The 12,481-nt window shown below is 45.1% G+C and overlaps 1 long non-coding RNA gene across 1 annotated transcript; it reads left to right on the top strand.

Annotated features, from left to right (window-relative positions):
* Nucleotides 1-535: 535 nt before the first annotated feature.
* Nucleotides 536-6,986, top strand: LOC104914068. The gene is made up of 4 exons (XR_795807.3): nt 536-3,797; nt 3,937-4,151; nt 5,411-5,545; nt 6,180-6,986. It is a non-coding gene; the product is annotated as an uncharacterized LOC104914068 (long non-coding RNA).
* Nucleotides 6,987-12,481: the final 5,495 nt, after the last annotated feature.

The following is a 12,481-nucleotide window of genomic DNA, read 5'->3' on the forward strand; positions in this document are numbered from 1 at the left end:
TAAACTTGCAAAGGCTGCGTGTAATTTGGAAGAGTTGCATCAAGCAAAGAGCGGTTGGCATCTCCCTCTTCCAAGAGCTCTTCTGTGCTTCTACAACAAAAGCCTCGAAAAGCAGGCAAACAGCTCTGCTCCTCCGTCTTTTTGTCTTCTGTGAGAGCCATATCGTATGGCTTTACCTCTGTGTATCAGAACTGCATTGCAGTGTAACGGTGCCACTGTTTTGCAGCTGAGCTGTGCAGAGCACAGCCGGCCGTGGGGTTACAGGCTGCACAGCCCATGCAGCAGCACAAAAGTCACATCGGGTCTTTTTTTTCTGCCCTTTCTTCCACCCACTTTCCCAAGATCACCAACACAGCCTTCACCCTCTGCACTCATTTTAGGCAAAAGAAAATTTACAAGAGAGCAGGGAAAGCATATTTATGTATTTCCGTGTCCAGTGTTATTATTATTTAAAATAAAAATAAAAATGTTGTAGATGTTTTTTCTGCATGAAAACCTGATAACTGGATTCAAATTCTTGTTTGTTTGTTTCATGCTGTGAAAGTGCAGCCAAGCAGTCCTGAATCCCACACAGTGCCCACTTCGGCTGCAGTCAGGTGAGCTCCAGCCCTACAGGCAGCAGCAGCCAGCTGTGACTCGCACTTTCGGAGCACTGAGGGGCAGATGGAGGCACAATGGTGCCCGCAGAGGGGAGGGGACACGTGGCCACCTGTGGCTGTGGGCACCTGGACCACTGCCCATCTCTCTGGGGCAGCCCCAGCCACAAGTCTCATGGGAAGGGCCCTCCCCACACGTGCACCACACTGGGGAACAAATTCCAGCTTTTCCACGATTTCTTTCAGATAAGAAATTCTTTAGAATATTTTGTTTGTGTGTTTCCAGGCTGCAAAATTAATTTAAAGGGACACTGCCAAGGTTAGCAAGCCCAGAATTTGATTTGAGTGACTGTGTGTGTTTCCTAATGACTTTGTAAAGTCTGCACATATCTTTCCTTCATTTTATTGTATCTTTTTCTGAAGACAAAGATATTTCTCCAGGGAAAATGTATAAAGGCTGCAGGTCGGGCTTCATGGGCACTCCTACTAAATCTGCCCGGTGCTCATACGTAACGGAGGGAAAGCAAATTAGAAAGAAAGAAAGCTCCTCTTTCAAGCTTTCCAAAGAAATGAGTTTATTTTAAAAAGAAAAAGGAGTTGAACCAAGAGTCCTGTGCAGCTCCTTAAGCAACGCTGTCTGAAATTTAAAAACCAAACGAACGTAGCAAGTGTTTGTTGGTGATTATGGGGCACTCACTGACTCCTGCAGCAGTTCCCACACTTCCCAGGGCCGCACTCTCCCAACATCTTCTTCAACCCTTCCAGATGCAACCAACTAATCCCCACAGCGGCACTTTTCCACTGTAATTGCTGGATTTATCAATTATCCAGTTGATAACCTGTAAGATGTGTATCCTCCTATATGCAGTTGCAGAATCTTCCTTTCCCCTTCACCGTGACCTTGCTTGATGAAACAAGGCAGTGATGCTTTTGGGTTCTTTTTTGGCCTTGCCTCAAATACATGGGCACAAATGTTGTTATGAACCACCTTTAGCTCTGGAAATGTGTCTCATTCAAATATTTTACTGACAGCATGGTTGTGGCTGTTAGCTGATTGCAGAAATGGCCCAGTTGGAATAACAGAATGTCCCATTCAATACAAGCCCTGGAGACTTGCTGAAGATGAGGTGATCTGCTCTTGAACTGTGAGTTATCATAGAATCAGATACAGATAACTTCATCTAGAAGGTAAATACCTATTTCTAGGGCATCACTTCAGAAAGAAAACTCAAAGAAAGTTCCCAAAATACATCCATGTGGTTGAATTAAAGAGGCATTCTTACCTCTACCAGTTCTGAATTTCCCTGAAACCAGTACCAAAAGTTTTTCTATAACATTTTCTGTTACAGCTTTGTGTTTTATTGGTTGTTTTGGTGTTGTGGCTTTATTTCAGGAGTGAAATAAGGACACATACTTACTCACATGGATAAATATTCTTACTTGTCCAGATACATAAGTTGTGCAGAGAAGTGATGTAAGCTTGCTCTGCTGGTGAGTGTCCTCTCTAATGGACTCTGTTTCTGTTCGCTTGCAGCAGCCAGCAGAACACGTGGAACTGCACGGCACGATGAACTGTCGTGACACAAGGATGGGCTGTCGTGACATGAGCATGGGCTGTCGTGACACGCCAAGTTTCTGGGTGCGGGTGGGAGCTGTCCAGCAGGGCCTGGAGCTGCAGAGGCTCCCAGCTGCTGCTCTGCCTCACATCCTGGGAGCCACCAGCTCTGTGTGCTGCACCAGGCAAACACCAGGGGTTGGTTTCATCTCCTGTAAAAGCAAAAGAAACGGTGTGCAGTGAGTCCTCCCTTCTTTATGAGCACACGCACACATAGTTTGTGGTCTCGGTGTTGGTGCCAAACAAGCTCAGCACAGCTGTGGCAGCCCTCCATCCCTGCTGGAAAGGAAGCACCCACCTGCACAGGTCACCGTGGGAAACGCAAAACTGATCGTATAGGGATTTGTTTAAGGCCACATCGTATCCCTTACATGAAAGCAGTATCTGTAGGAGTGCTCTTTATTCCTTTCCTGCAGGGCTTTCTCGAGTATCTTTTTTCCCACCTGTGTTTTAGGACCCTTCCAATTTCACCTCCTACTGGTAACCCATTAAGCTGAAGACCAAAAAGCGACACAACTGCTCCTCCATTTGTCCAGTCAGAGATTGGAGGAAGCTGTACGTGATGGAATTCAGCAAAGTATTGTGTCACACACCAAAATTTAAACTTCTTCTACCAGGATTGCAGATATTCATAATGTTGGGCATGCACACAAGTAGCTTGTTGAATGGTGGCTAAAATGATGTCCTATTTGTCAGTATAAATTCTACATTAACACTTATTCTGGACCACCATGGTAAAATAAATCATTATCTTTGCCACTTAGTACTAATGAAAAACAATATTATTGGTATTTCTCCTATAGCAATTCACTTAAAGAGAAATGCTGTGCAATTACAGAGGGTGGCTAACCATGCCTCTTGATCAACCTGATAATTAATCAGAATAGAAGAAAAAGCCCTGTATTTCTGAGTGCTGATCAGGCAGCAAAGGCACTCCAAACATCTGAAGAAAAAACAGTTTGTTAATTGCTGTCTAGACAGTTTATTGCTGCAATAAGATCAAAACACAGAATACTGAGGTTTGGGGTATGAATCATGCAGACTAAACAATTGTTTTATTGCATTTACAGAGCACTTGATTTATAATGCAGTCAGTTTGGTAATAAAATTCCTCTATTGTATATCCTGAATAATTTCACCTCTTTCTGCATCTCTCTGTTTTAATTCTTTATCAGGATGTTTTAAAAATATCCTTATGGAGGGGAGATTGCTGTTGTGTACGTATAAAGTTACCTACCTCAGACCTCAGTTATATCACCACTGAGCATCCAGTGCTCAGCTGAGCCTTTGTCAGCTGCTGGCATTAAGGACACGTTGAAGAACAGATTTATTGGGCTGCTGTCTGCAGTGAGCACACTAGAGGAGAAGTAAGACTGTCCCATTGCAAGAGGTTTCATCCTACTTCACACTGAACTACAAGGAATTGTTCAGGCAAGTGACTTTTTTTTCTTTGATACTTATTACTCTGCAAAACATTTTTCCTGAAAGGAATGATTCATCTCTCTTCTTGTTTACCTTCTTGGGTACCTCTGGAAGACCAAAGTTTAAGGGGATTTTCCCAGGAACCCAGAAACTACTGGGATGAAGTAAGTTACTCTTGTCTTCACTGAGTGGAATAGTTGCATGAAACTGAGTCTGCATAATATGCCAATTTTCCTGGGAACATGAAGTGTTGTTGCCTATGTCTTTATATAAGAAAACTTTGTATTGTTTTTCATTTCTCAGTTTTGATCAATATGATCATCCCAGTGTCTATGAAATGCAAAGAAATAACAAATCGGAATGCAGTTTTGGAGTGAAATCAAACCAAAGACTCCACCTAGGGCAGGACCAACCTTCCTGGGTATCCTGAGCACATGGAGGAGACAAATTTGCAGGGACAGCTGGAGGAGCACACGGGATGGTGTGCAGCACAGAGGAGGGAGCCGACATGAGAAAAGGTGGGACTGGGTACCTCGGTGGGCACTTTTGTTTCACGACTGATCCTATAGCTTCTGTGTTCCTAGGAAGGCAGGAGCCTCAGGAGTGTGCTCACATGAGGAGCCATTGGAGGCCGGGGCCCATCTGGTGGTTCCACAGGTTCTGGGACACTTAGTGGGAGCGTGCACCAGGCACAGACAGCGTGTTCTTTGCTCCAAAACTGTCCTTGGGACAAAAGAGCAGAGGAGTTTATGGTGGGGAAAGACAGAGCAAGAGAATTATGTCTAGGGAAAGGCACCACGGTGTTGTAGGTGATATGAGCAACAAGTGCAGATGCTGAGAGGAATCAGGGACCGAAGACCATGAGAACTGCAGCACAGCAGCCAGTGTGCAGTCCTAGACAGCACTGTCCCTCCCTGCTCCAGCAATGCACCTCCTCTCCATCAGTTCTGTGTGAGCTGTTACAAGAACACGTATCTGGGGCAGTCAACCCTTTGTGCTTTCTTTTACATGGCTTTAAATGCTGTTAGAAGTACTTCTGTTGTTTATTGCTGCTCAATAAAGTTTTATCTTGTGAAAGTCATGATTTATTTACTCCATCTTGCAGAACCGACATGTGCTTTCTCCTGCATCAGCACCCCTTAACCAGATTCATAAAATGTGTTAACAATTCATTTAAAATTCATATAGAAGCCAAGTACAGTTCCTTCCCAAAGCTGCACCAAGTAATATAAAGCAGCACGTGCCCTGACGTACGGCACACCATCAGCGTGTGCTCTTAAGGTCTCCCTCAGCTGTAAGTACTGCAGCGTGCTTTTGCAATTGCTCCTGTGACCAGCCAGTCAAACAATATCTTCCCATTTCCCAGTCACCACAGAGTTTTTGTTAATTTTGCCTCTTGGTTACCTTAAAAACGCATTGGAATAGTCGGTTTAGAGAAAGATTGGCTGAGAGTTTATCTCCAGCTTTTATCAACTGCCTGTTTAATGGGAGTTTTCACTTGCTCAGAGGAGATCTCCTTTTTGCTGGGGTATGTATGTGTTATGCAAGGGAAAAGGTAAGGTGAAAATCAAAACAAGAATTTCTATCTCAGTGTGCTCCTCTGGGATAATCACCTTTGTAAAACTCTACCAACTTTCGTTCTGAGAGGTGTGATCATTTTGTGCCTTCAGTGACCTTTTTCTAATGGCTGTGAAATGTCCCTGGTTATTCTCTTTCCCTGCTATTTTTGTGTTCCTGCAGTGTAGCCACTCACACCGCCGATATTTTCCTTCTCCAGCACCAGGAGCCATGGCTGTGAGCACGACCCAGGACTGCCCACCTCCAGGCTCCTCACAGCAGGGTGCTGCTGCACCCAGGTGGAGCCACGACAAGACAGATGTGGGAACGCAACCTCAGACTTCAGCATCCTCTGGTATCTCATGATACTTGGTAGTCCCCAACCAAATTGTATGTAAGGAATCCGCAATGCCTCTGCAACACTCTTTTTTCCCTCTATTCCTATTTTAATAGCATCATGTGCTGGGAGAGGCACATTTGGGATTTCCAGAGGGAAAACTATTGGCAGTTTTGTGCTGACCCAAACAGTAACAACACAGTCTTGGGGTGTGGACACGTCCCAGGCATGTGCTTCAGGCTCTAGCTGTCCTTCAGAGGAATACCCAGCTGGGCAGCCCTGCTCATCGTGGAGTTAGGAGTCCTTGCTGCATTCCTCATGATGTTGCTACACGTGTTTGTGCAATATTTGGCTTATTTGTGCAACATAATTAATGAAACATGTCTCATTGGCACCAGCATCCCTAGGGACCCTAAGCAAATGGGAGCCTCTAAAGCATTAAAGGGCCTTAAAAGCAGAAAATATTTACCACAAGTTTATTAAACCAAGCTTTACGGGTAGTAAATTAGCAGCCTGTAGACATGCCTTTTTCTTGCAGAGCTGATATTAATCTTTCAGAAAAATACAGCAACCTCTTACAATTTTCACTGCACTTTTCTTGCCTTCAGTTCCCAAACACTTTGCTACCCAGCCTCCCTTCTGTTCTCTGCAGAAAACAGCAACGAGAGAGAGGGACCCCCATTCGTGTGCCGACCTCAGAAAATTTGAGAAAGACACCAGGCCTCATACAGTGCTCGCAGGCGCGTCTGAGCAAAGCCCCACACACAATACCAGCACGTTATTCCTTCTCACGTGGCCGCTGATCCATGACGCTGGAAGTATTTTAAAGACATTGACCCAGAGTCTCAGTAATGGAGCTGGGGGTGCTGGAGGTGCCCGGTCTGTTCCTACATCTGCAGTTCAGGTTATGTGATCTTACCGTGCTGCTTCAAAACCACAAAACACTGTGGAGGTGTTTGCGAATTTGCACATCTCTTATACTGCACCATTGTGTGGTAAGTTATACTGCAGCCTCCCCTGAGCTCATTAACAAAAGCCCATTGTGTGAGGGTGTTATTCCCCACGTGCTCGGCCGGGACATATACGTGTCTCATGGAAGTATTGGGGATCTTGCATGAGAACTGCTTTTAGTATTTCTGCTTGGACTTTAATGACATTTGTGCAGGTGCACAGCTTATAAAAGGAATTTTTTTCACTTCAGCTGTAGCAGCCATTCCTAGCAGATGGATTTTTAGTAGCAGCCTTCAGAATTGTTGCTGCATCACTTAGTTTTATACTCCTTTGTATTTGCTAGGGATGCGCTCGAGTGTATTTCCAGCACATAGGGTATGTCTGTGTGTGGCTGGGGGAAGGCTTGTGCCAGTCCATGAGGGCTAAATCAAGTCCAGGGCAACTGCAAGGGAGGATGTGTGCAGACATGAATAAACTCGCCTTTTCAGCCCAGTGCTGCTTCACATTAGTAGACGATTAAGTTTTATTGCAAGATCAAACCCTTTGTGTCATGCAGTGTATTCCTGACTGTGTTTGATATAACTTGATAAGAGCTGAAGGTGTAAGTGGCAGGTGTGACCATGCTCCCACGACAGAAGGGACTGGTGACAGATCCAGAAATGGATCACAGGTCGGTGGATCAGCACTGAAAGGACTGTGGGAAAAAAAAGGTGGAGGGGTTTCCGTGCTGCTGGCAGCCACTGCTGCCCCACCAGTCCCTGTGCAGTGAGCTGCAGAGTTCTGGGAGCCCACCGTGCTGCCAGGCCACGGCAGAGGGGCTGCCCAGCAGTGCTTTGCAGGGCCGGCATGGCGCACCCCTCCCCCTTCCTAAATCCCGCAGAGCCCAAGCTTATTTGTACAACAAACAAGGCTTGACTGGAGTTTACCGTGCAGAATTGTGCCTCTCTAATATAATTCAGCTGCGTGCGTATTTCATTGCAAAGAAAATAGAGCAACGACTTCCATGAGGTTCCTTCATCAGTAGCCACTGCATTGATGCTAATTGCTCATTTGACTTCTTCACGTGTAAAGAAGTGCATTGGGCAGGGTTCTGAAAAAATGTCCATCAGCAGCGCCTCATTAAAGTATTTGGAGTTACAGGCACATGCGGGATCAGAGTCACCACTTCTACCTTCTGTCACACAGGCACCAACCCTTTATAAATCATTAATTTCCAGACTGTTTATTATCCGGGGGAAGTAACAAAGCAGTAGTATCACATAACACATCCTAAGAATGCCTTGTTCATTTTAAGAGCAAATAAAACTGAATAGCACCAAGTTGTTAGTGATGCAGCCTATCAGATGGAGCAGAAAGACAAAAAGGGGGATGAATCAGGCTGGGGCCACAGAACAAACAAGGGAATGGGTCAAAAAAGCCCTTGTGCTAGAGAGCCTCCACGTCCCGTATCTCCGTGCAGATGCTGTTTGTTTGCTACCAGGTGGAAATTGGCTCTGCTGGCTGCGCTGGGACGGCACAACAGTGCTGTGGGTGGGAAGGTTTCCCCAGCTGCTGTTGCCATCCGTCGGCGTTCTCACAGGAATGATTTAGCTCCTGTCCATGGGCAGGGAGCAGCGCGGAGCCGCCGTTTCAAAAAATAATAATCAAAATTAATTACTCTGCCGAGAAAGCAAACTGCTGCTGTTTCGCTTACAAGCCCCCTTCCGTAATGCGTTACTCACATGTTGCTCAGGGTGTGAGCAGGAGATGACATCAACGTTTGTGTCGGCTGTGCCACGCCGAGCTGCAGTGCGGGTTGGGGGGTGAAGGCAGGAGAAGGGACCCAGCTCGTAGTGCTCCTGGGGCACTGCTGGGCTGTGCACCGTTGCTTGCTCCTCTCACTTCTGCCAATAACAGCAATGCCAGGCACTGTCAGGCCTCGCGAGCACAGACCGTGTTGGCTTCTTGTCAGCTTAGCTTAAAGCCAGCCCTGGTTTCAGAGGTAAGAAGCTCTTTCCTGGCCAGCATTACTGAGCTTACACTGGGCTGGCTTTTTTTGCTCGCTTCATTCAGCAGTCAAGTATTGTACTTCTGAAGGTGATGCTAACTGCAGCCCAGGCCTCCGAGATGATTATGGTCCATGTGTTACTCATTTTAGTCTCTTAAGGTTCCTAAACGCTCTATTTTTACAGTCGCTATTTGAAGTTATTGTTAGTTACAAAATATTAGAAACATAGTTTCATCTATAAAATGCATGCTTAATTTAATCTTTACCATATTTTGTTTTACATCCTACAGGAAGCATTTTAGTCTGATGAGTACCACAGACGTGTAATTAGTGCTATATACAGTAAACTTGATGATAACTTACACTGTCCACCCTGGCTCCAAAAATCCTTGCAGATTTTCATTCAGTTGCTGCCCTCTCTCTGAATGAAAGCATTTCAGTTCAGCCATCATTCAGACCACACCGGTACCTTTCCATAGGTGGGATATGGTGGCAGTTCTAACACAGGATTTAGTGGGAAAGTCTCCAATGTAGGCATTTGCTCTGTGTTTAGCATTTACCAGAGTTTAAATGCTGACCACCTGATTTCTCTAGCTGAGGTTTGCCTAAGTCAGGGTTTAATGGGCATCAGGACTGGGAGATAAAAGGAAAGGGAAAATGCTTCTGAGGAATTTCTGAATTTCAGTGAGAAGGAGACACCTGCCCTGGCTGAATGAAGCCCTTTATCTTCAACTGCCAACACTTAAACACCTTTAAAAATCAGGCAGGATGCTGATTTATATATATATATATATATATATATATATTTAATGCTTAAACATAGCAGCAAGTCCATTAAAAAATCTCCTTGCTCCTTTGATTTGTTCTTTGCACCGGCTGTGAATCTTTGGCATGGATGCACCCCTGGGGTAGATCTGCCCTTCTCCTAGATCTTCGTAGCTTTGGCTGAAGATGACTGAGGTGTAGTAGCAGCTTTAGGGTGTCCAAAAAAGAGCTTCTCCCATGAGCTCTGCGCTTCTGGGTGCGGCATCCCCGGGTGGGAGTGCCCCTGTGGGCAATGGGAGCTGTGTGCGGGGGGGCCTCCCAGGAGGAGGGGGCAGCAGGGGGAGCGGGGCAGGCCATCCATCCTCCTATTACAGGCCATCCCTGTGTTTATATCATCTTGTTTAGCTTACTCCTAATGCACATCCTAAGACGTACCTCTAATACACATCCTAAGACATGTTTATGAAAATTCTTTATAAGCAAAATATTTTACTTCCATGGAGGAAGTTCAGATACAGAGCAGCGCTGCGCGGTCCCACCGTGCTCCTGCCCTCTCTCCCTGTGCATCTTTTCCTGAAAAATTCAGCCTCCAGCCCACCCACATCACCGCAGCAAGAGCCAATAATCATAACATATGGATCCTCGGCCGATCTTGTTTTGTTCTTGCTCACATGTTTGCAAGCAGTAATCATTCTTCAGAAGATCAAATACTACTTAGGGCTGCTGAAGGTGAGTTGTTAGCTGGACAGCCAGCAATGAGATTTTGGATGCATTTTTTGGTTTAATTCTTAAAGCACTTGTTCAGAGCAGAGCCCCATCCCTTCATGCAGCACACATTCCCTCGGTCTGATTCTCCACTGCCCACGAATTGGGAAATCTGCAACATCAGACGGGCTCAAATCAACGGCATCATTGAACTGGCCAAACATACAAACACACCTTGGTCTGAAAAGGATTTTGAGCGTTTACTGAACCCATTGACTCCATTTGTGAGTGCTCAGCACTTCTGAAAATCAGGCAAGAAGCTTTTAAAGATTAAACAATAGCCCGACTCCAGCAGGAAATAAAATCATTTAAATTTTGAAGAGAGACACATAAAAAGGGGACGTGACATTCGAGAGATATTTTATTATGTTAGACAGCAAATTCATAGGAAATGCTTTTTCTGTGGAGTGATTTATGGAGCTGAGGGACTCACGGCCACGGAGACAAGGTTTTAAAAGTTTCAGGCGCAGACTGGATGACAGAACTATCTTTGTTTAACTGTAATTGCTAATAGCGTATCTGCAAGGGTTGTTTAACCTCAGGCTTTGGGGTCTCATCTATACTCTGGTTTTCAGGTCAAGATGAAACCTAATGTGGTGGCTGGTTATCTCACATCAGCTTAATGCAGGCTCCTTCTCACTGCCTGCCCTGAGCACCCCATCAAGCATTGGTGCTCAGACGCGTCAGGAGGAGGTTCTGTGCAAATGCCCTGCAAAGGGATTCTGCCAACAGAAGACAAGAGAACACGAGACCTACAAGAGCAGCAATAACGGGCTACTTACATAGAAGTTTTCTTCCTTGGTGCTATGATGCAGCCCCAAAGTCTCATTCTACACAGACCCAATCCCACCCACCCAGATCTCATCAGAACGCAGACGAGCACAGCTTGCTGCACTGCTGCACTCAGCCCTGTCCTGCATTATTTATGGTTATTCTCTTTGGGAAAGAAAACAAACAACAACAACAACAACAAACAAGTAGTTTACACGCTTTTAAAACTCATAAATATAACGAACCCAAGACAATTTGGCAAACCTGCCTTATGGCTGGTGGCCCACCTTGGACCTGCTCATGTGGTCATGCTGACACATCTTCCTACCTTGTCACTTGCAGCCAATCTATCAGATGACATGCCGCTCAGAACACTTCTTTCTCTTCATTCATCCATTACTTCACTTCCTGCCATCCATCTCCCTTGAGATTTCTTTTCCTTATTTTTAATACCTGTGCCAAGTTGTATCGCTGCCATCTATTTACCCACTGTGATCATCAGACTAAAACCAGAAAGAGACTGAAGCCATTGGGCCAAAATCTGATTACTTGCATCCCTTTTTATTCACATATCATTGATGGTATCTGGGGAACTGAACGTGCACTGGGTTAGAATGAATGAATTTCACATATGAGTGAAATAAACAGAGGATTCTGCCTCACAGGTATTTGGGGGGGGAAAAAAGGAAAAAAAAGATGGTATTAGCTTAGATATCCCAAAAAGCTCTAGAATAAACCCCCTGAGATTTTTCTATCTATCTGTCTATCTGTCTGTCTGTCTATCTATCCATCCATCCATCCATCCATCCATTCATCCATATATATATATATATATATATATTCTGGAAATGTTCTGTTTACTTTCTGGGGATTGCGACCTTGGGGTGAATCCCATGGAGACCCCACATTTTCAAGATGTTCTTTGTTATCACGTCTTTTAAGATTACTTTACAGGTCCATGGAAGAAAAGCTTCTCATACAACCATTTGTTTATCAAAGAACTTCACTCCTAAATGAAACATCAAATATCGTGGGAGTTGGTAACCTGAAACTCAACAGTTTGTATCAAGAAACTGCTCGATACAACAGCGAGTGCTCTGAAAGCAGGCATTCATTTCCAGAAGTGCCATCAGCTGGCCATGTATTGGTACGTCCCCAGAACTGGGGAAGTTTGCAGACATGCATCCTCAAACAGGCACTACTGAATTAGAGCTTTTTCCCTCTTTTCTCACAAATGCACAGGTGGAATTCCCATAGCGTTTTGCAGAGAACACATAATTCCATGTAAAGCCTGAATAAATAAAATCAGTGCTTCTTGAATGAATGTTGATAGGGAATGAGGTGGGAGAGCAGCTGCTGGGCTGTCAGTGCTGGGCCGGAGCCCATCTGCACCCACCCAAGGGGTAGGACAGTGAGATGTCCTCTGGCTGTGAAGGAGCATCCCAAAGGAAAAGCTGGAGAGCCCATTCCTTAGGCTACACAGGTGAATTTATGGGTGATTTTTGTCCTTCCTATTTTGTATTATCAGTAGCATGCTTTTCCTAGGCTGAGCATCAGGTGAACTAAACACGTTCTTGTCTTCATTGGCACAAATTCAGTGCAGAGCTGTACAAAAATTAGGGGACAGCCTGCAACACCCCCGGGACGAGCAAACTGTGGAATGCATGTGGGCTTCAGACACTGTCAATCCGCTCTTTGTTTCCTGAAATTTCAAG

The sequence above is a fragment of the Meleagris gallopavo genome, chromosome 22, assembly GCF_000146605.3.
Source record: "Meleagris gallopavo isolate NT-WF06-2002-E0010 breed Aviagen turkey brand Nicholas breeding stock chromosome 22, Turkey_5.1, whole genome shotgun sequence".
Lineage (NCBI taxonomy): Eukaryota > Metazoa > Chordata > Aves > Galliformes > Phasianidae > Meleagris > Meleagris gallopavo.